Genomic DNA, 26,141 nt, shown 5'->3' on the forward strand with positions numbered 1-26,141 from the left:
CTGACGTGTACAATACCTCACGACCTCCCAAGTGTCCGAACCTGCACAGTGTATGCCGGCCTTAACAGTTTTTCTTTTTAATCCAATGCTGTTCACTGAAATCATGTTCCACCCGTGTAAGCACATAAGCGTAACACTTTATTGAGAACGTGTCTGCCAGAGGCTCAACTGTAGCATATTGTAGGCTGTGTTGTAGTAGCCTACTGCTTATCTGTTATCAGTCAAACAGAGTGATAAGTGAAATTTTTTTAATTGTGACACACCATGATGAATATTTGCGTGCACCTGTTAAAGAAGAAAGCCCTGAATAGTGCGAGTACATCTTCTCAACCTATTTAAAACTGAGAGGCCCAAGAATTGGTACTGGTAAATGTTATCCACTATGTGAAGTTACTTTGACCTTTATAAATACCTTCCAGTGAGCAACAAGGCTGAACAGTCAGCATGTTCATCTCAGACCAGCTTTCTAAAATTTCATCAGGCTACATCAATAAATATTTGTAAAGATTTTCTATGAATTATCGTATGGGCTTTTATGTGCATTAAAACTGTTGACCACAAAGACCCACCCACGTTATTGCAACCTTCAAATAAACAGTATTTTCTACATACAGTACATTTTCTTTAAAGGGTAAGTTCGGCGTTTTACAAGTAAAGCCCTGTTTTAAGATCGTTTCTGATTAAATCGAATGGTTAAGATTAAAATTTGGACACATGCTGCCGTCCCGATAATTATAGGTTTTTGTCTTAGCATCCCCCCACCTATACAATGGTTTCATAGGTGCACTGGAACAATCATTCATATAAACGCATTACGCTTTAGTTTACAAAGACGTGAAACTCACCGAGTGGTCTGCAGTGTTCACTGATATACTCACGCAAAAATTGCTAAAACACCGAACTTACCCTTTAACATACTGTATTACAGGTCAAAAGTTACTTGGAAGTTTGCTAAATGTGATACAAAATAATCAGCTATGATGCCAGTAAATTTAATTGCTGTAAACATGTGTTGCAGTTTTGCCCCAGTGGGTCTCTGCGAGATAATTAGGGAATCCAGAGAAACAGCTAGATGCTTAATTCGAAGCTTGAGTCATATCAGGAAGAAACCCCACTAGTTTTAAATCCATTTCATGCCACTATATATAGATGGACTTTGACAATATAGACCATGTTTGGCGATATTCTGTTGTGTCACTGCTGCAGAGGAGGCTGAAGCAGATTGACAGACAGATGACAAAACAAGATCTGGTCACTCTTGAGTGACAACACATGAATGAATGAATCATATGACTGAAGATTTTACTCTCAACCTGCCAAGCATGATTACTTCAAGGACTCTACAACAATCAGACAACATCCCACAACTGCTGCTTCAGGCTAAATGCTTTAAACTTTTTAAAATCTGCCATGAGCCAATCACCTATGCTGCAATTGCAATGTGAATACTCTTCACTAGCGACTATGATGAGCTATAAATTAACACAATCAATGATTATTTTGAAAATCAATGTCATGCTTTTAAAAGCCTAAAAACAACAAAACATTTAAATTACAATGAAATAGCAGCAATATATATATATATATATATATATATATATATATATATATATATATATATATATATATATATATGTTATGGATTCCTTTGCCACATATTTGGTGATTTTAATAAGCAAGATGACAATGTAATAATATATTACACATAGGCTACTACAGAGCTGCATGATTAATTGTTAAAAGATTGCAAACACCCACGCAATCTTATTGTCAGGATTCAGGCTCGGAGACAGAGGTAAGTGATAAACATAAATGTATCTTTATTTAACTCAAAGGTAAGTATGCAGGGTTTCGGGAGTTCAACGGTGATCTCGAAGAGGATATATGTGGCAGGAATGCATCCAGGTGAGTGAATCCTCTTCTTAAGGAATAACGTGGCGGGTAACACAGATCAATAACTTGAGTTTTTCTCTCTTTTCAGATCGTTCGTGGATAGGCGTGATTCAGGAAGGATTCCAGGTGAGTAGATCCTTTGAAGTGCACTTGACAATGAGCTCACCAGTTCAGTGATACTTTCCCTTTCTCTTGCAGCTCATCCAGTGGGAAACGGGACTCGTGGCGGATTCCAGGAAACGGAGAACATGAGTCATGGAGCGGATCTTGCCTTGATATCAAGACATACCGCGCATGCGCGTGCGATCTGTGTTTGTGTTTGGAGCTCCGTCGAATTGATTCATTAATCCCTGATTTTCTTCTTTACCACTCATTTATAAACAAGCACTTTCTATTTTTATATCATGTGAACTTATCCTCGACACTATTCCTTATAAAAAACAATCGGATTGCTTTGATATCGCTACTTAGATCCAACTTTCCGAATCTCGGCTACTAGCCTTTAGCCCGCTAGCATTTCACGCGTGGCCTCGCGCCTATCGACCCTCTCATTTTACACCCGTTTGACTGAAAGGATACGGGTTATATCCATCATTTCAGTTCTAAATTAGTAGTGATATTGGTAGTATCACTACTAATTTACTGTTCATCTGTTATAATGGCGAACATATCGGATGTGTGTCTAACGTTACCTCTGAGTGCAGGTGAGGACACATTCGAGCTGGTTTCGGTACGATTGGAGCTGGAGTCGGTGGAGAAACAGATCCGCGTTCTGCTGGTGAAGCAAGCCGAGCTGCGAGATCGGCGATCAACGCATGAAACATCACGCGCCGATGCTCACAAGTCAGTGGTTAGTAACTTTTTGACTCCGACTTCGTCTACTCCGTGCGTTTCTCTGCCCTGGAGGACGCGATCATCTCTGCCTTCATTCACTCCGGCACCGAGGCAACACCATGGACCCTGGGTGATCCCACAGCGGAAGACACGAGCCAGGACCAGACCAAGGACTTCCCCGCCCCTCCCGGTCTTCGAGATCTCCACCCGGAACCGCTTCTCCCCTCTTCGCGAGCCGGAACGTGACGCCGCCGTGATCATCGGCACTTCCATGGTCCGTCATGTCCGTGCTACCTCAGGTAAGCGTAAGGTGCGCACTCACTGCTTTCCTGGTGCTCGTGTTCTTGATGTCGCTGCACAGATTCCCGAGATCCTGAACGGTGACGAGCGCGTCTGAGCTGTGGTCCTACACGCGGGGACGAACGACATCAGGCTGCGGCAGACGGAGGTTCTGAAGAAGGACTACAGAAGCCTGATCGAGACGGTTCGCAGCACATCGCCTGAAGCAACGATCATCGTGTCTGGACCGCTTCCCACGTACCGACTAGGACAAGAAAGGTTCAGTAGATTATTTGCTCTAAATGAATGGTTAATGTCATGGTGTAATGAACAGAAACTGCTCCTTGTAAATAATTGGAATCTGTTCTGGGAGCGACCTAGGCTCTACCGTGCTGATGGCCTGCACCCCAGCAGAATCGGAGCGGCTGTTCTGTCGGACAACATCTCCAAGACGTTACACACCATATGACTAGTTAGTCAAAGTCCAAATCACAGTCTTTGCTGTCCCAACTTAATTGATATAAGTAGTGTAGAACATTATATAGAAACTGTGTCTATTCCTCGCTTAGTGAGGCCAAACAATAAATCTAGTGTAGGATCTAGCAAAAATCTAAATATCAGTGAACAAAAACAATTTCTAAAGCTAGGTAGATCGCTCACACCTAAGGCGGTTATTGTAAATGAAATGGTCACAGATAATAGTTTCGATGTACTTTGCCTTACTGAAACCTGGCTTAAACCAAATGATTATTTCGGTCTAAATGAGTCTACTCCACCAGGATACTGTTATAAGCATGAGCCCCGTCTGATCGGTCGTGGCGGCGGTGTTGCAACAATCTATAGAGATATTCTTAATGTTACTCAGAAAACAGGTCACAGGTTTAATTCGTTTGAAGTACTTGTGCTAAATGTTACGCTCTTAGATGCAAGAAACAAATCCATATTATCTCTAGCCTTGGCTACCCTATATAGACCTCCAGGGCCCTATGCTGACTTCCTAAAAGAGTTTGCATACTTTCTCTCAGATCTATTGGTCAATGTCGATAAAGCAATAATTGTTGGAGACTTTAACATACACGTAGATAATACAAATGATGCGTTAGGGACTGCGTTTACAGATTTATTAAACTCCTTTGGGGTCACGCAAAACGTCAGTGGTCCCACTCATCGTCTAAATCATACACTAGATTTAATTATATCATATGGAACCAATCCAACTGATATAAATATTATACCGCAAAGTGATGATCTCACTGATCATTACATGGTAACTTGTATAATACGTACTGCTGAAATTTGTCATGTTGCGCCACGTTATAGACCAGGCAGAACAATCCTTCCAACCAATATAGATAGATTCTCAAATAGCTTACCTGATCTATCTCAGCTGCGCAGTGCACCCAAACAAACAGATGAACTAGAGGAAATGACTAGCAGTTTGAGCACCATGTTCTCTAGTACACTAGATATTGTTGCACCAATTAGATTAAAAAAGGTTAGAGAGAAAACTAAAGCACCATGGTACAACAGTGCTACGCATGCAATCAAGAGAGAAACTCGTAACTTAGAGCGTAAATGGAAACAAACTAATTTAGAGGTCTTTAGAATCGCGTGGAAATACAGTATGTCACGTTATAAAAAGGCTCTAAAAGCAGCCAGGGCTGAGCATCTCCGCAAACTAATAGAAAATAACCAAAATAATCCAAGGTTTTTATTCAACACCGTGGCTAGACTAACAAATAAACAAACATCACCAGAGCAAAATATTCCATTACAATATAGTAGTAATGATTTTATGAATTACTTCAATGAGAAAATAGAAAGCATCCGAAACACAATTGTAAATATACAATCCTCTATGATGTCTTATGATTCAGCCTCAATTATGGCCCCTCTAGAACAACTACACCGCTTTACAACTATAGGACAGGAAGAGCTAAATAAACTTATCATTGCATCTAAACCAACAACATGTTTATTAGATCCAATACCCACTAAACTACTGAAAGAAGTGTTACCTGTAGTCGAAGAGCCTCTTCTTAATATTATTAACTCGTCTTTATTTTTAGGTCATGTTCCAAAAATATTCAAGCTGGCAGTAATAAAACCTCTCATTAAGAAACCGCAATTAGATCCAAATAACTTAGCAAATTACAGACCCATCTCAAATCTTCCATTTATGTCTAAAATACTAGAAAAAATTGTGTCCGCTCAATTGTGCTCTTTCTTACAAGAAAATGATATCTATGAAAAATTCCAGTCGGGATTCAGACCGCATCATAGCACAGAAACTGCGCTAGTTAAAATTACAAATTATTTACTTTTAGCTTCTGACCAAGGCTGTATCTCAATACTAGTTCTACTCGATCTTAGTGCTGCGTTCGATACTATCGATCATAAAATACTCTTGGATCGACTACAAAACTACACTGGTGTTCAGGGACAGGCATTAAGCTGGTTTAGATCGTACTTATCAGACCGTTACCATTTTGTCTGTTTAAATGGGGAAAAATCAAAGATAACGTCAGTAGACTATGGAGTGCCGCAAGGATCGGTGTTAGGCCCTCTGCTATTCTCAATATATATGCTGCCACTTGGTAATATTATAAGAAAACATGGAATTAATTTCCACTGTTATGCTGATGACACTCAATTATATATCTCATCACGACCAGATGAAAACACTAACACTAACCTATAAAATGCTGGATGACGTGTAATTTCCTGCTATTAAATTCAGATAAAACGGAGGTACTACTTATTGGTCCAAAAAACTACCCACAAAATCCCTTACAATACAACTTTAATTTAGAAGGATGTCCTGTTACTTTATCCACTACAGTAAAAGACCTGGGTGTTATACTAGACCGCAACTTGACTTTCGAAAATCATATTTCATATATTACAAGAACAGCCTTTTTCCACCTTAGAAACATTGCTAAGCTACGGAACATGCTATCTGTTTCTGATGCAGAAAAGTTAGTTCATGCATTCATGACCTCGAGACTAGATTACTGTAATGCTTTATTAGCTGGTTGTCCTGCATCCTCAATCAACAAGCTACAGTTAGTGCAAAATGCAGCTGCTAGAGTTCTTACTATATCAAGAAAATATGATCATATAACACCTATTTTATCATCTCTACACTGGTTACCTATTAAGTTACGTATCAATTACAAAGTATTCCTACTGACCTATAAAGCCCTAAATGGTTTAGCTCCTGTGTATTTAACAGACCTTCTATCGCCATACAATCCATCGCGCTCTTTAAGATCACTAAATTCGAGGCTTCTGGTCATTCCTAGGATATCTAAGTCCACTAAAGGAGGGAGGGCGTTCTCGCATTTAGCTCCTAAACTCTGGAATAGCCTTCCTGATATTGTATGAGACTCAGACTCGCTGTCCCAGTTTAAAACTAGATTAAAGACGCATCTCTTTAACCAAGCATTCACTTAATGCTTAACCCTTGATACTACTGCTGAATCAGTTCGAATGCATTAACATTATGAACATCAGCTATGCTAATTATTTCCCATCTGCCTTTCTGCTGTTATCTCGGGACGCTAGTCCCGAGGTAAATAGCGTTCGTCAGCTCCAGTTTGTATCCAGCCTCTCACGGAGACTTCAGATGCCCCAACGCCTGTGAAGAGACGACTCGACGCCTGTGAAGAGACGACTCAAAGCCGGCGATATGTTATGCCATAAATTAATACTTGATTAACTAACTGTATTTTTCTATGTACATTTCCGAAATGCAATTTCTGTAAAGCTGCTTTGAGACAATGTGTATTGTGAAAAGCGCTATACAAATAAATTTGAATTGAATTGAATTGAATCCTGGGAACATCAGAACAAGGACAACAAGGTTAGTTTCTTTCAGGTAAGTATACTTTACGTCCGTTGCTGAAGGATGGCTCAGAGTGAGACAAGTGGTGACTGGTAAGGGTCGTTCCTGTTGGAGGCTTGACAATGACTGGGAGTGAATCGGGTGCTTTTGTGCTGGCTGGGAAGTGAGTGCTGAGTGGAAACAGGTGCAGGTGATCAGTAATCTGGGGACAGTGATCTTTGCGTGATGACATGTGAGGGATCTGATTGGCTCCTGACAGTACCCCCCCCCCCCCCCTCCCCTCCAGAGTCCGCGCCAGCGGACCTTGGACCTCGACGTCGTGGGGGTCTGCCTCTGGGTCGTGGTGCAGGTTTCTCGGGATGCTGAGCATGGAATTCTAGGAGCAGACTGGGATCAAGAACATCATTACGAGGTACCCAACTTCTCTCTTCTGGCCCATATCCCTCCCAATCAATGAGGTATTCTAACTGACCTCCCCGACGTCGAGAGTCCAAGATCTCCTTGATGAGGTAGATGGGCTCGGGTTCAACGGGTGGTATCGGGGGGTTTTCTTCGGGTTCGACCTCGTTGACTGACTGGGGAATCTGTGGATGATGGGGTTTCAGAAGTGAGACGTGAAACGTGGGATGGATACGGTATTCTGGGGGCAACCGGAGCTGGTAAGTGACTGGGTTGACTTGCTTGACAATTGGAAAGGGTCCGATGTACTTGGGATTTAATTTCTTACATGACTGGCGCAGTTTGATATCTCGAGTGGAAAGCCAGACTAGTTGCTCAGGTTGGTATTCTGGCGTGGATCTTCGGCGGGTGTCAGCGAACTGCTGTTGTCTATTCACAGCTTGTCGGATATGCTGATGAGCCAATTCTTGAAGCTGTTCGTTTATTTCCCACTGGATAGGATTTACGAATAACCTCTCGGGTAGAATGGTCTCAGGTTGATCAACAGGGCTCTCAGGGGCATGGATACGGGAAAGAGCGTCTGCATGGGTATTCTTGGATCCTGGACGATAGGCAATCTTGAAATGAAAGCGTGTAAAGAATAACACCCATCGGGCCTGACGTGGATTTAACCGCTTGGCATCTCTCAGGTATTGGAGATTCTTATGATCGGTTAGGACTAGAAATGGGTGTTTGGCTCCCTCTAGCCAATGTCGCCATTCTTCCAAGGCAAGTTTTACTGCGAGAAGTTCTCGATTTCCAATATCGTAGTTTGCCTCTGCTGGAGAAAACTTTCTGGAGAAGAATGCACAAGGGAGTGGCTTTGAGGAGAACTCGGAACATTGGGACAGGATTCCTCCAACCCCGGTGGTGGAGGCATCGACTTCCACCATGAATGGTTTTTCAGGGTCTGGATGGTGAAGCAAAGGGGCACTGGTGAAGGCAGATTTCAGAGCGTGAAAAGCTTTCTCAGCCTCGGGGTTCCACTGCAGGATCTTAGGTTTTCCTTTTAGCAAGGAGGTCAATGGAGAAGTGAGAAGACTGTACTGGTTGATAAATCTCCTATAGAAGTTGGCGAACCCGAGAAATCTCTGAAGCTCCTTCACGGACTTGGGAGTTGGCCAGGACAGGATGGTCTCGGTCTTTTGTTGGTCCATCTCCACTCCTCGATCGCTGAGTATGTATCCCAGGAAGTCGATGGTGCTTTGATGAAAGGTACACTTCTCAGCTTTCAGGAACAGAGTGAATTCTCTGAGACGTTGTAGGACTAGAGACACATGTCTCTGGTGTTCGATTGGATTCTTGGAATAGATCAAGATGTCATCGATATAGACCAGAACAAACTTCCCTAGAAAGTCTCTGAGGATCTCATCCATGAAACTTTGGAAAACGGAAGGAGCGTTGACCAAACCATATGGCATGACAAGATATTCGTAGTGGCCAGCAGGGGTTATGAAAGCAGTCTTCCACTCATCTCCTCCTTTGATACGGATTAGATTGTACGCACTCCGTAAGTCAAGCTTGGTGAACATCTTTGCCTCTCTGAGTTGTTCGAAAGCAGCAGTTATGAGAGGCAAAGGGTAGCTAAACTTCACAGTGACTTGATTCAAGGCTCTGTAATCAATGCATGGTCTTAAACCACCGTCTTTCTTGGCCACGAAGAAGAAACTTGCGGCGGCAGGAGATGTGGAAGGTCGGATGTAACCCTGATCTAAAGCTTCGTGGATATATTTCTTCATGGATTCTTGCTCTGGAATGGACAAGGAGTAAATCCGACCCTTGGGGAGACGTGCATCAGGGATCAGGTCTATAGCACAATCCCATGGTCGATGAGGGGGTAACTTGGAAGCAGTGACAGGATTGAAGACGTCAGAGAACTTAGAATAACAGGCTGGGATATTAGTTGACAAGTTTTCCGTGGGACTCTCTATGGACGTGGAGTTAACTTTGAGCACTTGGGTCCTTGGGTTACTGGATGAACATGATACTGGATCGTTGATCTCTGGACATTGACATCCCCATTGCAGGATTTTCCCAGACGTCCAATCAATGGTGGGTTGGTGATGGACGAGCCATGGCCGACCAAGGATGAGATCTGTTTGGCTGTTTAGCAACACAAATGGTTCAAACCACTCTTGGTGCGTCTCTCCCACACACAATTGAATAGGACCAATCTGGGTAGTAACGTTCGTCTTGTTAATTAACTCACCCGTTACAGCGTAGATGGCGTAAGACTTGGGAGTGTTGATCTCTCGCAGACTGAGCCTCTTACAGAGTTCTCCAGAAATGAAGTTTCCCGCGGACCCTGAGTCGATGATAGCTGTTACAGAGATGTGTTTTTCTTGAATCTTTAATATCACAGGAATCGTGAGTGGTGCTGAGACAATGGGTTGATTAAAGACTGAGCTTACCATCATTTTCCCCGGTCGAATTGGGCAGTTAAGTCTGAAGTGACCCTTGGTACCACAGTACATAGATAACTTCATCTCTCTTCGACGAACACGTTCAGCCTGAGAAATTTTTGAAGTGTCGACTTGCATCTCTTCAACTTGATTTTCTGGATTGAGATTCTTGGGATTCTGAAAAGACACAGGATGGTGATGAGACTGATCAGCGTAACAACTCAAAGATCGTTGATGGACTCGCTTGGCTTGCTGAATGAATTTCTCAATTCCTAAGCTGTCATCATAGATCACCAGTTGGAGGCGCAAAGCTGGGTTTAAACCTCGACGGAAAACAGAAATCAGAGCTCTCTCATTCCATCCACTATTTGATGCAAGTGTGCGAAATTCCACAGAATACTCAGTCAATGACTTCTTTCCTTGACGTAATTGTAGGAGCTGTTCTCCAAATGAGGAATCATCCGCGGGTCGTCCGAAAACTTCCTTAAAATGTTTGACAAACTCTTGAACTGACGCAACCACTGTGGATTCCTGCATCCATAACGCCTCTGCCCACCTCAGAGCTGCTCCAGATAGTTGCTGAATGATAAATGCCACTTTCGATCTCTCATTCGGATAGAGCTGAACTTGCTGTTCCAGAGCTAGCGAACACTGGAGTAAAAATCCGTTGCAGTCCTCCGCCCGGCCAGAGAAGGGCGCTGGGCGCGACGGGGGAGTTGCAAAGCAGGTAATCGAAGAAGCGGCCCTCGCGGAAGTTCTCACTGGAGTAAACATGGGTTCTGTCGGAGGATCTGTGGTAGGTGTGGAGCTGGTAGCAACAGCGGGCTGTCCGGAATCCATCTCTCACCTCTTTCTGTTGTTAGGTCAAGCCTTCTGTCAGGATTCAGGCTCGGAGACAGAGGTAAGTGATAAACATAAATGTATCTTTATTTAACTCAAAGGTAAGTATGCAGGGTTTCGGGAGTTCAACGGTGATCTCGAAGAGGATATATGTGGCAGGAATGCATCCAGGTGAGTGAATCCTCTTCTTAAAGGGTTAGTTCACCCAAAAATGAAAATTAAGTCATTAATTACTCACCCCCATGCTGTACCAACCCCGTAAGACCTTCGTTCATCTTCGGAACACAAATGAAGATATTTTTTATTAAATCTGAGAGGTGGATCACTGCTACATAGGCTGCCAGAGGGAATGAAACTTGACGGCCCAGAAAGTCATTAAAGAACATGTTTAAATATTCCATGTGCCTACAGTGGCTCAACTATAAGTTTATCAAGCGACGAGACTACTTTTTTCCCGAAAAAAACCCCATAAATAACGACTTTATTCGACTATTCCTTTTCTTCCTTGTGGGCCTGAGACGAGAGTTCAAGAGATTTCCACGACGCATGCGCGAGAACTGAGAAGAGGACGTTCTTCTTCTAATACTTCTTGTTCAGTTCTCGCGCATGCGTCGTGGAAATCTCTTGAACTCTCGTCTCAGGCCCACAAGGAAGAAAAGGAGTAGTCGAATAAAGTCGTTATTTATGTTTTTTTTTTCGGAAAAAAAGTATTCTCGTCGCTTGATAAACTTATAGTTGAGCCACTGTAGGCACATGGAATATTTAAACATGTTCTTTAATGACTTTCTGGGCCGTCAAGTTTCATTCCCTCTGGCAGCCTATGTAGCAGTGATCCACCTCTCAGATTTAATCAAAAATATCTTCATTTGTGTTTCGAAGATGAACGAAGGTCTTACGGGGTTGGTACAGCATGGGGGTGAGTAATTAATGACTTAATTTTCATTTTTGGGTGAACTAACCCTTTAAGGAATAACGTGGCGGGTAACACAGATCAATAACTTGAGTTTTTCTCTCTTTTCAGATCGTTCGTGGATAGGCGTGATTCAGGAAGGATTCCAGGTGAGTAGATCCTTTGAAGTGCACTTGACAATGAGCTCACCAGTTCAGTGATACTTTCCCTTTCTCTTGCAGCTCATCCAGTGGGAAACGGGACTCGTGGCGGATTCCAGGAAACGGAGAACATGAGTCATGGAGCGGATCCTGGGAACATCAGAACAAGGACAACAAGGTTAGTTTCTTTCAGGTATGTATACTTTACGTCCGTTGCTGAAGGATGGCTCAGAGTGAGACAAGTGGTGACTGGTAAGGGTCGTTCCTGTTGGAGGCTTGACAATGACTGGGAGTGAATCGGGTGCTTTTGTGCTGGCTGGGAAGTGAGTGCTGAGTGGAAACAGGTGCAGGTGATCAGTAATCTGGGGACAGTGATCTTTGCGTGATGACATGTGAGGGATCTGATTGGCTCCTGACACTTATTCATGAATGACACCAATTGGTCTGTGTCTATTAAACCTTTGACAAGTACGATACAGCGAACATTCAAATCTGTGTATCAAATGTGTAGCCAGAGAGAGCAGTTGTCAAGTATAGGTATATGAAACCGCTTCAAAAACAGTATTTTTAAACACACACTATCATTATTTAATGGTAAAATAATGTTAGTGTTAAAATAATTTAAATTATCACAGAAGTACTGGGATAAACATTAATAGTTGAAATATAAACACTGGTGTCTATGTATAGGGGATCTACAAATTGTGATTGTGAAGACTGTTATTTTGATTTTTGACATGGGCATCGCCATTTTGGAGTATGACGAGTTGCACGAGGAGAGAAGAGAGAGCAGCGGTGAGCTGACAGTGAATGTTAAACTCGGGTGTTTAATCTCGTTAAAAAGTTACGTCGAGATCCGAAATATACATCAGAGCCGCGTGACGTTGTCTACAAGTCTTCGTGGATGTGAATAAGTCGAGTGAAAAACGAGCTCTTGCCGTGTTTGTGTCAAGCGGGGCCTGTTAGTTTCCTAAAGTTTCAGCCGCGAAGGAGTTGAACACTCTCGCGTTTTCTTTGTTTAGACAGTTTTTTTTGTTTCATTTTGCTCCAACGAACGTGAAACTGTGAAAACTGTCACTGATCGAGTGAAGAAGATTTGCTGTGTCGTCGGATAGAGTTATGTATTGTTAGTCTTCTCATTGCGCCCCATCAGCTGAGATTAAGGCCTCGTCGAGTTAAGCGGCTGTCACCAGGATCTGGAGGACAATCGCAGAGGGTATAGTGAGTGAAGAGACATTACCCTGCCTTCCGTAGGACATCATTCAGCTTCTCATCCCCGAGTTGAAAGTGGTGAAGTACACTATTTTTCCTTTTCTACTGAAAACTGGTAAGCAAATACCAAATTGTTATCTATGAGTGATGGGAACTGAACTGTTCAATCATACAGATATCTAACCTGAAACTGTGATAAGTGAATCTGCCTGCAAAGGGATTCAAGGACTGTTTTGTACGTATAACTGTCCTTTTTGAACATGTGAACTCATAAGTGGACCGAGCTTACTTTCCTTTTCTTTTTCCTGGATTCTTGAGTTGGATTTTTGGATATTTTTGAACCGAATTGGAGTGAACTTTTCTTAAGTGAACCTCTGAATCAGAGTGATCATCCAAGTGAACTTTATCTGTAACATTGAGCCAACTGAATCTGTGAACTGTTTCAGTTAGGTGACTCTGTTGGAGATTGAACTGAAACCAATACAAATTTATTGATTCTATTTCTTTATTTTTTGTTTTCTACATTTTTATTTCATTGTGATTTTACTGCATTGAATCTGTTTGTTTATGCTTCCTGTGAAGGCAAGGGAAAGCTGAGAACTAAAATTCATGCAGCAACAATAAATGTTGTTTTTTTTATAACACTGTTATAATTTTTGGGTTATTTAGGCTATACTAAGGAGTGTTATAATGTAATAGTAATGTATACTAAGGATAGGGCGTCTGACCTATCCTGTTGGATCCGGGGACGGTGGGTTTTGTAGTTAATTAGAATTAACGTGAGTTTTCTATATACACACACACACACTTCAGGTAGCTGCCATGCACTGAGTAAATCCTGGAGCCTACCTCGCCGCCTCTTGAGCATTACCAACCTTGCAGCACGATAGGCACAACCTACAACTCAGTAGTTGTACCCAGACCAAAAGCATTGGGTGGGGGGACACAGATCCTGTTGCTCACTCGATCTTCCTTAGGATATTGCTGAACATTTCCCCCACAAAGTGGCGTCATATTTCCCTCCGCTACATATTGGCGTCACAAACAGGATAAACTAGCGAGTATTCTCATTAAGTGTAAGTTCCTGGTCTTTGAGTCAACGCTATGGCTGAACTAGAAGAATTAAAAAGACAGTTTGACGAGATGGAAAGGAGGTTCGGTGAACAGGCGGATATGTTGATACAGGCCAGAGCCGAACAGAGAGAAGCGCTTTCACTTGCTAAAGCTGTTAGCAACAGGCAGTTGCTCAGAAAGTGCCATCTACCGTTTACATCCCAAGAGACTGTAAACTTCCAGAGTTCAGCGGATGCCGTTCCAAGCCTGGTGAGTCAAGTATAGAGGATTGGATAAACTCAATGAAGTCTGCCTTTAAAGTAATGAAAATTCCTGAAGAAGACAAACTTGAGTTTGTTAAGCAGTACCTCAAAGACGAAGCTAAAATGACAGTTAAGTTTATGCTTAATGGAAAAGAGAAATCAGTGGATGAGATTTTTGATGCTTTGGATCAGACTTATGGGGACAAACTTCCCATTGGCAGCAGACTGAAAGAGTTTTATGACCGCAAACAAATGCCTGGAGAAACCATCCGCTCTTACGCTTATGACTTACAGGAGAAGCTGAGCATCATCCAGAATCGTGAGCCGTCTAGAGTTTCTGATGCTGATGGCGTACTGAAAGAACAGCTGGTGTTAGGCTTCAAGGATGACTTGTTACGACGTGAGATGAAGAGTTACAAAGCTAAGAAGGATCTGACATTTATTCAGCTTATGCAGGAAGCGATTACTTGGTCGGAAGAAGAGAAGGTGCAAGTTCCATGTAATTTGAGAAGCAGTACTCGTTCAAAAGGTGTCATCCAGCCTACCACTGCGACAGATAGCTCTTCAGCTCCTCTCACTCTGGAGAAGCTTCATGAAGCTATTCAACAGATAGCTGCCAGACAAGAAGAACTCTTTCAGATGGTGAACAACAACGAGAAAGTGAAACCTGTAGAAAAGGAGGGCAAAACTAAAAGTGCACCTTTAAAAGACAGTGAAGGAAGATACATCTGCTATACGTGTGGCAAGCTAGGGCACACTAGCCGACGCTCTACTCAGAGCAGAGAGAACTCAAGTGGAGTGCAACCTCTGAAACACAAAGTAGAAATGATAAATGCAGCTGATCAAGTTACCTCGGTGTTAGAGAGTGTAGGTCCATCCGTTATCAGGAGTCACACTGCAGACTGTGATGCAGAGAATGTTTCCAAGGCCCTCTGTGAAAGTGCTTTCGGTGACTGTCTTACCATTGACTTGAGAATTGCTGGTGTTAGAACTTTTTGCCTCTTCGACACGGGGTCGGAAGTAACTACTATCACTGAGTCTCATTTTAAAGCTCACTTTGGAGATGTTGTCATCGGCCAATTGGGTTCGACTCACAGCGGCTAATGGCTTAGACATTCCCATAATAGGTTGTTTGGAAGCTGACGTTGAGTGTATGGGGAGGAGGTTGCATGGAAAGTGTGTGTTCGTAATCAGAGAGGACAATCCCAATGGAACAGAGTTGAAAGGATTACCTGGCATTGTTGGAATGAACGTGTTGAATGACCTCAAAGAGCTGTTCATGGCCACTGGAGGTATGAGGAAAATGGACCGGTATAGCCATGGTGCCAGGGAGGCAAAAGTTCAGCGAATGTTAGCCAACCTTCAGATGCAAACTGAAAGTTTGAGTTGTGGAGAACAGATTGGTTTTGTGAAAGTTGCTGGGAAGCAAGCAATCACTATTCCTCCATTCAGTGAGCGTGTGTTGGAAGGTCGCTGTAGAATACCGCCGAAGGTAAACTGCGAAGTGTTGGTTGAGGCTTCATCAGAAGTTAGTCTTCCAAAGAGTGTGTTGATTGCTAATGTGCTCGCCAAGACCGCTGATGGTAAAGTTCCAGTCAGAGTCTCGAATTCTAGTGAGAAAGCTGTAAAACTCATGCCGCGATGTAGGATAGCAGCACTGTGTAAGCCCCAGGAGGTGGTTCCTAAAGTACTTGTTGAGTTTGAGGAGAAAGAGGGTGCCCTGCATGTCAAGGTGGCGCAGCAACATCAGGTAAAGGTGGAGAAGAACACCACAGAGCAGTTGCCTGTTGCGGTTCACACAAACCTTGAAGATCTAACAGATACTCAGCGTGGAAAACTCCGGGACATACTGGCAAAGCACATTGACGTGTTTTCTAAGAACGAATGTGACTTCGGTTATACGACAGATGTCACATACGACATCCCTACAGGAGATGTTCCTCCCATTAAGCAGAGGCATCGTAGAATTCCACCCCAGGTATTTCAGGAAGTGAAGAAACATGTTCGAGATCTGGTATCTCAAGGTATACTTCGAGAAAGTTGCAGTCCATGGGCTTCTCCAGCTGTAATCGTGATCAAGAAGGATGGCAGCAAGAGGTTTTGCTGTGATTACAGGAGGCTGAATAAAGTGACATGCAAGGACATTTATCCCCTTCCACGTGTCGAGAAGTCACTTGATGCCTTGGGAAATGCGCAACTATTCTCCACACTTGATTTAACTTCAGGCTATTTCCAGGTGGCTATGAGTAAAGAGGACAGAGCAAAGACCGTTGTCACTACCCCTTTTGGTCTATTTGAATGGTCCAGGATGCCGTTCGGACTTTGCAACGCTCCTGCAACTGTTCAACGCCTGATGGGAGTGGTGCTTGGTGATCTGACGTTTGACATATTACTCATCTATCTTGATGACATTATTGTCTTTGCAAAGGACTTTGATAGCCACTGTCAAAGACTGGAAATCGTGTTCAACCGGTTGAGACAACATGGATTGAAGCTGAAACCCAGCAAGTGTTTCCTGTTGAGACCCGAAGTGAAGTTCCTAGGTCACCTAATTTCTTCCAAGGGAATACAGGTGGATGGAGAGAAAACTCAGGCATTGGAAACCTGGCCTGTACCCAAGAATGTCAGGGAGGTGAGACAAGTCCTGGGATTCATGAGTTATTACAGAAGGTTTGTTCCTGGGTTCGCTAGGTTGGCCCGACCACTTCATGCTTTGGTCGGCAAAGGAGTAAAAGGGAAAACGATAGAACCTTTTAACTGGACGATTGAGTGCCAGACTGCACTCGACGAACTCAAGCAGTGTTTGATGTGTCCACCAGTCCTCGCGTACCCAGATTTCAGTCAGCCTTTCGTACTCACCACGGATGGGGGCCTGCATGGTCTTGGAGCCGTGTTGAGTCAACGACAAGGAGAGGTTGAGCGTGTGATCGCATATGCGAGTCGAGGCCTTCGTGGATCAGAAAAGAACGATCGAAATTACAGTGCTTTCAAGTTAGAGATGCTTGCTCTAAAATGGGCGGTGACTGAAAAGTTTAAAGAATATTTGATCTACTCAAAGTTCTCTGTGGTTACTGATCATAACCCGTTGCGTTACCTGGAGACGGCAAATCTAGGAGCTGTTGAACAACGGTGGATAGCTCAGTTTGCAGAGTTTGATTTTGAAGTCTACTACAAGCCAGGACGACAAAACGTAAACGCTGATGCGTTTTCTAGGATCCCATCAGTTGAGGAGCCGGAACAGGAGGACTCTGCTAAAGACTTCATTAAGATGAACTCAGAGGAAGTGCGCACATGCTTATGGCCAGTCTCCAAAAAGCAGCAGAAAGTTCAAGCATCGGTACAGGTGTCGGTGACAAGGAAAGTTCCTGGACATAGCTGGAGTGAAATAGAAGAGCAACAAAAGGTTGACCTCAGTATAGCACCTATCTATCGCGCTGTACTGACCAACAAGAATCTGAGTCCGGTCGAGCAGCGAGACACGAATGAGGAATCAAAGAAACTTGCTAGACAGTTCACACGACTCAAACTTAAGAAAGGATTGCTGTTCCGAACTATCCTTGATCCACGAGACGGAGAAGAAATTTGTCAGTTGGTGGTTCCTGAATCTCTACGGTTCAAAGTGTGTGAAAGTCAGCATGATCATTGTGGTCATTTTGCAGAAAGAAGCACACTAGAGTGCATGAGGAAAAGTTATTACTGGCCAACAATGACTAAGGATGTTCAAAGATGGATTCATGAGTGTAAGAGATGTATTCTAGCAAAGGATGTGTTCCCTAAAATTCGAGTCCCAATGACATGCACTAACGTTTCTGCCCCTCTGTAAGTCCTTGCTATGGATTATTCTCTCTTGGAGGAATCGGTGGGTGCATATGAGAATGTCCTTGTCTTAACTGACATGTTCACTCGTTTCACGGTGGCAGTGCCAACCAGAAATCAGACTGCTCACACCACGTCAAAAGCACTGGTACAGCATTGGTTTGTTCACTACGGCTGCCCTGCACGACTACATTCCGACCAAGGTCGATGTTTTGAAGCTAATGTCATCAAAGAGCTATGTAAAGTCTACTGAATCGGAAAGAGTCGCCCAACCCCGTATCATCCACTGGGTAACTCCCAGTGCGAGCGATTTAACAGGACTATGCATGACAAGCTACGGACTTTACCTCCGGAAAAGAAAAGAAACTCGAAGCAGTATCTCCCAGAGTTGGCCATGGCCTATAATAGCCGAACCCACACTTCGACCGGCTATTCACCCTTCTACCTGATGTTCGGGAGGGACGCTCGTATGCCATTAGACATTCTGGGTTGGAAAGACATGGAGAACAGTGAAGTTGACAATCTTGACGATTGGGTGAAAGACCATCACGACAGACTAAAGACTGCAATGGAAGTAGCTAACCATGCAGCACAAGAGGCTTCAAGGAAGAGAAAAAGAGCCTATGATCGCAGATCGCATGGAGCACTCATGAGATCTGGTGACCGTGTTCTGTTACGGAATCATTCACATAGTGGAAGGAAAAAGATACAAGATCACTGGGAATCTTTACCTTACATTGTGGTGAAACAGAATCACGCAGACACACCAGTCTACACAATTCGTCCAGAGAAAGGGGGTCCATGTAAAGTTGTACATAGGGATCAACTCAAGCATTGCACTTTTCAGTCATCACCACTACCCTGCACATCCAGACGTAAATCTAGAGAACATGCAGAACAGGAACACACTGACTCAGAAGATCCTTATGTTCTTGCAGTCCCTGTCGTCACATTTGCATCCGACACGCATACAAACACAGGGTGTCGAGGGAAGGATGGGGATGGATTAGACACTGGTGTTAGGGACCATGCCAATAAGGTGTTAGCTGATGGTTCAGTAGGTCAGTCTGTACTTGGGTCAGTAAATTCAGGTGAATCTGATGCCGAAAGTGAAAATGAAAGTATTCCTGAACCTAGACGTTCTCAACGACAGAACAAAGGTACATTGTCTGTTAGGTATAGGACTGACTATGTTTGGGAATAATTATATGCAAAACCTGAATGTTTGAGAAGTTTCTTTGAAGGTGAATGTATATTAAACTTTCTAGTTGATTAACCTTGAATCTTTTCACTGTGGTATTAATGTTTTGCATTGTGAAGAATGTTAACCTGCTATTCTCTGTTATATATTTTTCAGGGACTGAGTTGCTGAATGGAAGTCCGATGGTATGGCAGGGTTTAGCACGGGGGAATGTAGGGGATCTACAAATTGTGATTGTGAAGACTTTTATTTTGATTTTGACATGGGCATCGCCATTTTGGAGTATGACGAGAGGAGAGAAGATAGAGCAGCGGTGAGCTGACAGTGAATGTTAAACTCGGGTGTTTAATCTCGTTAAAAAGTTACGTCGAGATCCGAAATATACATCAGAGCCGCGTGACGTTGTCTACAAGTCTTCGTGGATGTGAATAAGTTTGTGTAACGAGTGATAAACGAGCTCTTGCCGTGTTTGTGTCAAGCGGGGCCTGTTAGTTTCCTAAAGTTTCAGCCGCGAAGGAGTTGAACACTCTCGCGTTTTCTTTGTTTAGACAGTTTTTTTTTTCATTTTGCTCCAACGAACGTGAAACTGTGAAAAGTTTCACTGATCGAGTGAAGAAGATTTGCTGTGTCGTCGGATAGAGTTATGTATTGTTAGTCTTCTCATTGCGCCCCATCAGCTGAGATTGCGGCCTCGTCGAGTTAAGCGGCTGTCACCAGGATCTGGAGGACAATCGCAGAGGGTTTAGTGAGTGAAGAGACATTACCCTGCCTTCCGTAGGACATCATTCAGCATCTCTCCCCGAGTTGTAAGTGGTGAAGTACACTATTTTTCCTTTTCTACTGAAAACTGGTAAGCAAATACCAAATTGTTGTCTATGAGTGATCGGAACTGAACTGTTCAATCATACAGTTATCTAACCTGAAACTATGATAAGTGAATCTGCCTGCAAAGGGATTCATGGACTGTTTTGTACGTATAACTGTCCTTTTTGAACACGTGAACTCATAAGTGGACCGAGCTTACTTTCCTTTTCTTTTTCCTGGAATCTTGAGTTGGATTTTTGGATATTTTTGAACCGAATTGGAGTGAACTTTTCTTAAAGTCCCTGTAAAGGCAATTTAAAAAAAAAATTCTAAACACATTATAAATGTTAGAAATGTATTGCTAAAACATATTACAAAGACTGTGTACTGTGAAGTACTGAATTGTGGAGTTAGACCGTTAAACAGTTTTTCACCATTGCAATTTTCCGGATTTTTTTGGGCGGGTCTAAAACAGGGCTCGATGACGCACTGGAGCCCTTGAGCTCCTGGACACGCCCCAACTTGATGACGCACTGGAGCCACTGAGGCTGGCCGCTTTCCTAACAATATAAATAGAGCACATTCACATCGGTTTGGCGCTCAATCGTGAGTTACTGTCAGTACTATTATTAGTTACTACAGCCTACAGTTTGCTAGCTAGCTATGTCTTCGTCACGGAAATGCGTTCTACCTGGATGCGTTCATGTACAAAACAGATCGGTGTCCTTATTTAAATTTCAGATCACATCAAGAAGAGGTGGATTAATTTTGTGAAGAGCCACCTTGATGGAGAGCTGAGGATCACAACCAAAACCTGCCTCTGTATTGATAATTTGACACGGGATAGTTCTATAAACATTCGTCGGAGACAACTGGGATTCACTGATAATCCGCTGTTGTGTTGGTGGTGAATGGGGCCAAACGACTATCTCCCGCCTCGGCCTTCATCCTGCCGCGCCGACATCTGGTGACATCATCGGCAGTGCGTGCCCACCAATGAGTGTAAGTTGCCTTGTGCGCTTATGTTATAATTAACCTAATAAGCTGCTAGGAGCATCCATTCCGGCTGTAGCGGGTGACAGTTGATTGTGGCGACGGCAGCTTTACCACGAGTGGGCGTGGTTACAGCGCAGCCAGCAGACACGCCCCTAGCGTTTGAAAGCAGAGACTACTGCTCATTTTTTCAAGATTTTGATAGCTTATTTTATGTACCTGCCGGCTTTTTTTATCATTCAAATTTGGCTGGGTGTCTAATAACACATTTTTCTGTGATATGACAAACTCAGAACACATACTTCATTTTGACTTTACAGGGACTTTAAGTGAACCTCTGAATCAGAGTGATCATCCAAGTGAACTTTATCTGTAACATTGAGCCAACTGAATGAATCTGTGAACTGTTTCAGTTAGGTGACTCTGTTGGAGATTGAATTGAAACCAATACAAATTTATTGATTCTATTTCTTTATTGTTTTCTACATTTTTATTTCATTGTGATTTTACTGCATTTGAATCTGTTTACAATAACTGCAGCAATTAACATTTTATCAGAACCTCTAGTAAATTGCATTTTGTTTATGTGTCTATTCAGAATCATAGGAAAATCATGGTTTCTATTTTAAACAAACAAACAAAAAATCATGATTCTCAATTTATCCGGAATCGTGCAGCTCTAATACTATTTAAAAAATGTCAATGTGTTGTCATTTTAGTTATATACATATTATACATATTATTTTTAGCTAAAACTTAAAATATTTAAAATAATTTTCATTAATTAAAATAAAACAGATGTTAATATCAGATGTAAACTTAGAATTCTGAAACTATCTGAACTAACTGAAAAACTGAACTTACTGAAATAAATGTTGGTGAAAATCAAAATTCAAATAAATAAATTAAAACTAAATAGAACTTTGGGGGATTTTTTCAACAGCGTGAGATCATATTCTGTTGTATGTTATTCTGACTGACATCAAGTACAGGGACTCATTTGACTCATTTGACATCAAGGACATCAAATGAGTCCAAAGCACCTGTGCTGTTATGGGCTCATTGCAATTTCAATGCTGTCACCTTCCCATTACATCCGCTATTACCCAGATGCACATTTAATCACAGTAAATGCATGTTTGCTAGCATCACGTCAATTAACTAATTCAATAGTGAGTCATTCAATTAGAGCACCACTTCACTGCAAAATAAATATTGATTCATGCAACAAAAGCTCTTTAGTTCAACAGAAACAATGGAACAATATTGAGCGTTTTTGTTTGCACACTGTAATGAGGCATAAAAAATAACAGTTGGTGGTTTTTTACTTTTTTGGGGGGAGAATGAGATGTCATTATGCTTTAAAAAACAACAACTTGTTTTCACTCCAAGTGCCTCTAAGCATAATAAATTACAAATGTTCATTACTTATTTACTTTCCCAAAAATCTGTAAACATGAAGCTAGAGGCAGCTGTAAAATGTAATTTATCTACCTTCTGCAGGAGTAGAATGAATGACTTTAAGGACAAACAGATGGTCAGAGTGACATTTCTATAAACTTCATGACTAATAGCTCTTGATTCAACTCTGTGGAGAAAAGTTACAGATGCAAACACTTCAGAGTCAACCAAAGAGCCACAATAAAAAAAAAACGTTAAAAAAAAAACTCATTCTTTACAATGTCCCACATTGTGCAGTGTGATAAAACAGCTTTACAAAACAAGCACTTGTAAAGATGTCCTTGCAAAATTATGTAGATTTAAGACTTTGCAGAAGGACTTGGGCAACTGTGTATATATGTAGTCCATTAGTTGGGCAGAAGAGCAGCAGCGGGTCAATGTTTACCTTTTGTAAACAACTCAAAATTACTTAAAATGTAAATGACTCAAACATTCAGGCAGCATCAGTGGCTTTGTTGTTTCTGGCATATTCAGTGCTGGAGATAGGAGTAAACAGGGAGCATGTCCACAAAGCTGAGATGATATAGGTGAGAAACAAAGGTATACTGTATATCCCTGACTCAACATGTCTACTAGTGGCAGAATCAGTGCAATTCTAGTGCAAAACAGGAACTACATACATCTGCATATATATATATAATAGGCAAACCTCAGGCAGATATACTGTTTGGGGTCAGTATATCAAAGATCAAATATGTATGTATGTTTTTTTGTTTTTTTAAGAAATAAATACTTTTATTCAGCGAGGATACATTAAATTGATACATTTTACAATGTTAGAACAACAATTGTCACACACACACACACACACACACACACACACACACACACACACACACACACACACACACACACACACACGCACACACACACAGTTTCGAAACATTACCATTTTTATTTTTTTGAAAGAAGTCTCTTATGCTCATTAAGCCTGCATTTATTTCATCAAAATACAGAAAGAACTGTAATATTGTGAGATAATCCAGTCTTCACTGTCACATGATCCTTCAAAAATCATTCTAATATGCTGATTTGATATACAGTTATTTACACTGTTGGAAACAGTTATGCTGCTTAATATATATTTTTGGAACCTGTGATGCTTTTTTTCAGAATTCATTGATGAATAAAAGTTTAAAAGAAAAGCATTTATTCCAAATATAAATATTTTCTAACAATATAAATCTTTACAATCCCTTTTTTTGGTAGTGTAATGTCACAAAAGATTTCTGAAGGATCATGTGACACTGAAGACTGGAGTAACGGCTGATGAAAATTCAGCTTTGCATCACAGACATAAATTATACATATAAACAGTACAACCGTTTTCAACATTAATAATAAGATAAGGACAACAGCATATTTAGTACCCATGGCATACAGTGTACTGAAAATTCAGCTTTGCAAATCACATGATACATTACATTTTAATATATATTAAAATAGAAAAGACATTTCAAATTGTAACAATATTTTACAATATTAATGTTTTACAGTATTGTTGATCAAACAAATGCAGCCTTGGTGAGCATAAGAGACTTCTTTAAATAAATATTACAAATCTTTCTAATAAGATAATGTAAACTTGATCATGCTGCCATGATTTTAACGTTTTCTCAAAAATTCAGAGTCAATTAAGTAAATACAAGATTTGATCCAGAACATTTTTAAATGTCAGCAAAATAGTCCACGATAGAGGTAAAGCAGATGTCTCCAGCTCACCGCTTTCTCTGCTCTGATGTTCCTCCAAAGGCCAAACACACCACCCGGAGATATTCATTTCTCACAGCCGGCACGAGCCCCCTCGCCAGGGACTGGGCTCCCAAATTGAAAAGAGACAATGCCATTTTTCACCCTGGCAAAAAACACATTACATCCTGCTAGCATCACCCCGGGGATGGCTCCCAGGTGACGCTACCGTCACAGGAGCGTCAAATCAAAGACAAACCTCAGGCTTCGTTCACAAGGGGAGAGTGAAGAGTTGAACCTGATGGAATCACTAGAACCGCCTGCTTTCCTGCAGCTTTTTCTGGTAGGTTAATGAGGAGTTTCTCCCTGTAAGTTTGTACAACAGACAATGTAGACTTGGCATGGAACTACAAGAGTGTAAAGTGCATACCTACTCTGGTTCTGTTCCAAAACCTAGTAAGCCACCTTGCTGTCTACTATAGACAGAGGTTTTCTGAGGGAATATACAAACTGGAGTGGAACATCATTAGTGAATGAGGCCATGTCTACAATGTAAAAATAAATTGCTGTTGAAAAAAAAAGAGTTGGCTCTTGTATAACATAAAAACATTATTGCTTAACTTATTTTGATGAGTTAAACCAATGTAAAATCGATACTCGGTTACTAACGTAACCTCGGTTCTCTCTAGAGAGGGAACGAGTATTGCGTAAGTTTAGCTTACGCTACGGGAAAGATTCATCTTCTCGAGATATTGAAGCCAAAAAATTATCCTTAATTTTGTATTCCTTGTCAACGCAGTGCAGCAGCTAGCAGACCTAGAGCAGGCCATCTCGCGTGCTCATTGGCTTCCCTGCGGGCAACTGCTGCAGCCTACCAGTGAGCCCGGCGTGACGTCACGCCCAATGAAGGGCACCCGCGCCTTCATAGCGTCACAGCCCCCCAGAATGGGCGTGGCTTAGCGTATAAACATAGGGGCTGTAGGCTGACTTCCCTGGTTTTTTGTCGACTGAAGCGAAGTCGCTCGTGGCGCGAGCACGGCCGGTTACGCAATACTCGTTCCCTCTCTAGAGAGAACCGAGGTTACGTTAGTAACCGAGTATCGTTCTCTCACGAGAGGTTCTCTCGTATTGCATAAGTTTAGCTTACGCTACGGGAACACTTTGTCAACGCCGTGAGCGCCAAGCATCCACCATGAGACCACCCGAACTTTCAGGGGAACCCCATAAGTGGAAAAATAAGGTGGCCAGCCACGCAGGCCATCACTTGTACATAACCACACATAGGGAATACAAAGCGGCACGCCGGTCTGTATAGGCACATGGCACATACCCTACTAGTGCAGCTCCACCAGGAGAGCTGAGTCACGTGAGAGTGATCTAAGCAGGAGGATCCGGGTAGAATACACCTCTCCTTCACACTGACAACAGTTTAGCCTGCAAGGCAGGAACTTCTAGGTTATAAAACCTGACAAAGGTAGACGGGGAGCTCCAGCCCGCCGCTACACATATGTCATGGATAGAAATCCCACTGGACCATGCCCACGACGAGGCCACGCCTCTTGTGGAATGAGCCCTGATGCCCAGAGGACATTGCAGACTTTTTGACGCGTAAGCAGCCGCTATAGCGTCCACTATCCATCTGGACAGGCTCTGTTTCGAGGAGGCGAGACCCTTGGTGCGCCCACCAAACGAAACAAAAAAGCTGTTCTGAACGCCTGAAGGAGGCGGAGCGCGTAATATGTACGTTTTACTGACGACAGTGCAGTCAGAAAGACGGTTCTCTTACGAGAGGTTCTCTCGTATTGCGTAAGTTTAGCTTACGCTACGGGAAAGATTCATCTTCTCGAGATACTGAAGCCAAAAAATTATCCTTAATTTTGTATTCCTTGTCAACGCAGTGCAGCAGCTAGCAGACCTAGAGCAGGCCATCTCGCGTGCTCATTGGCTGCCCTGCGGGCAACTGCTGCAGCCTACCAGTGAGCCCGGCGTGACGTCACGCCCAATGAAGGGCGCCCGCGCCTTCATAGCGTCACAGCACGCCAGAATGGGCGTGGCTTAGCGTATAA

The sequence above is a fragment of the Siphateles boraxobius genome, unplaced genomic scaffold (genome assembly GCF_051911475.1).
Source record: "Siphateles boraxobius isolate OS27281-9 unplaced genomic scaffold, OSU_SipBor_1 1, whole genome shotgun sequence".
NCBI classification, from domain to species: Eukaryota; Metazoa; Chordata; class Actinopteri; order Cypriniformes; family Leuciscidae; genus Siphateles; species Siphateles boraxobius.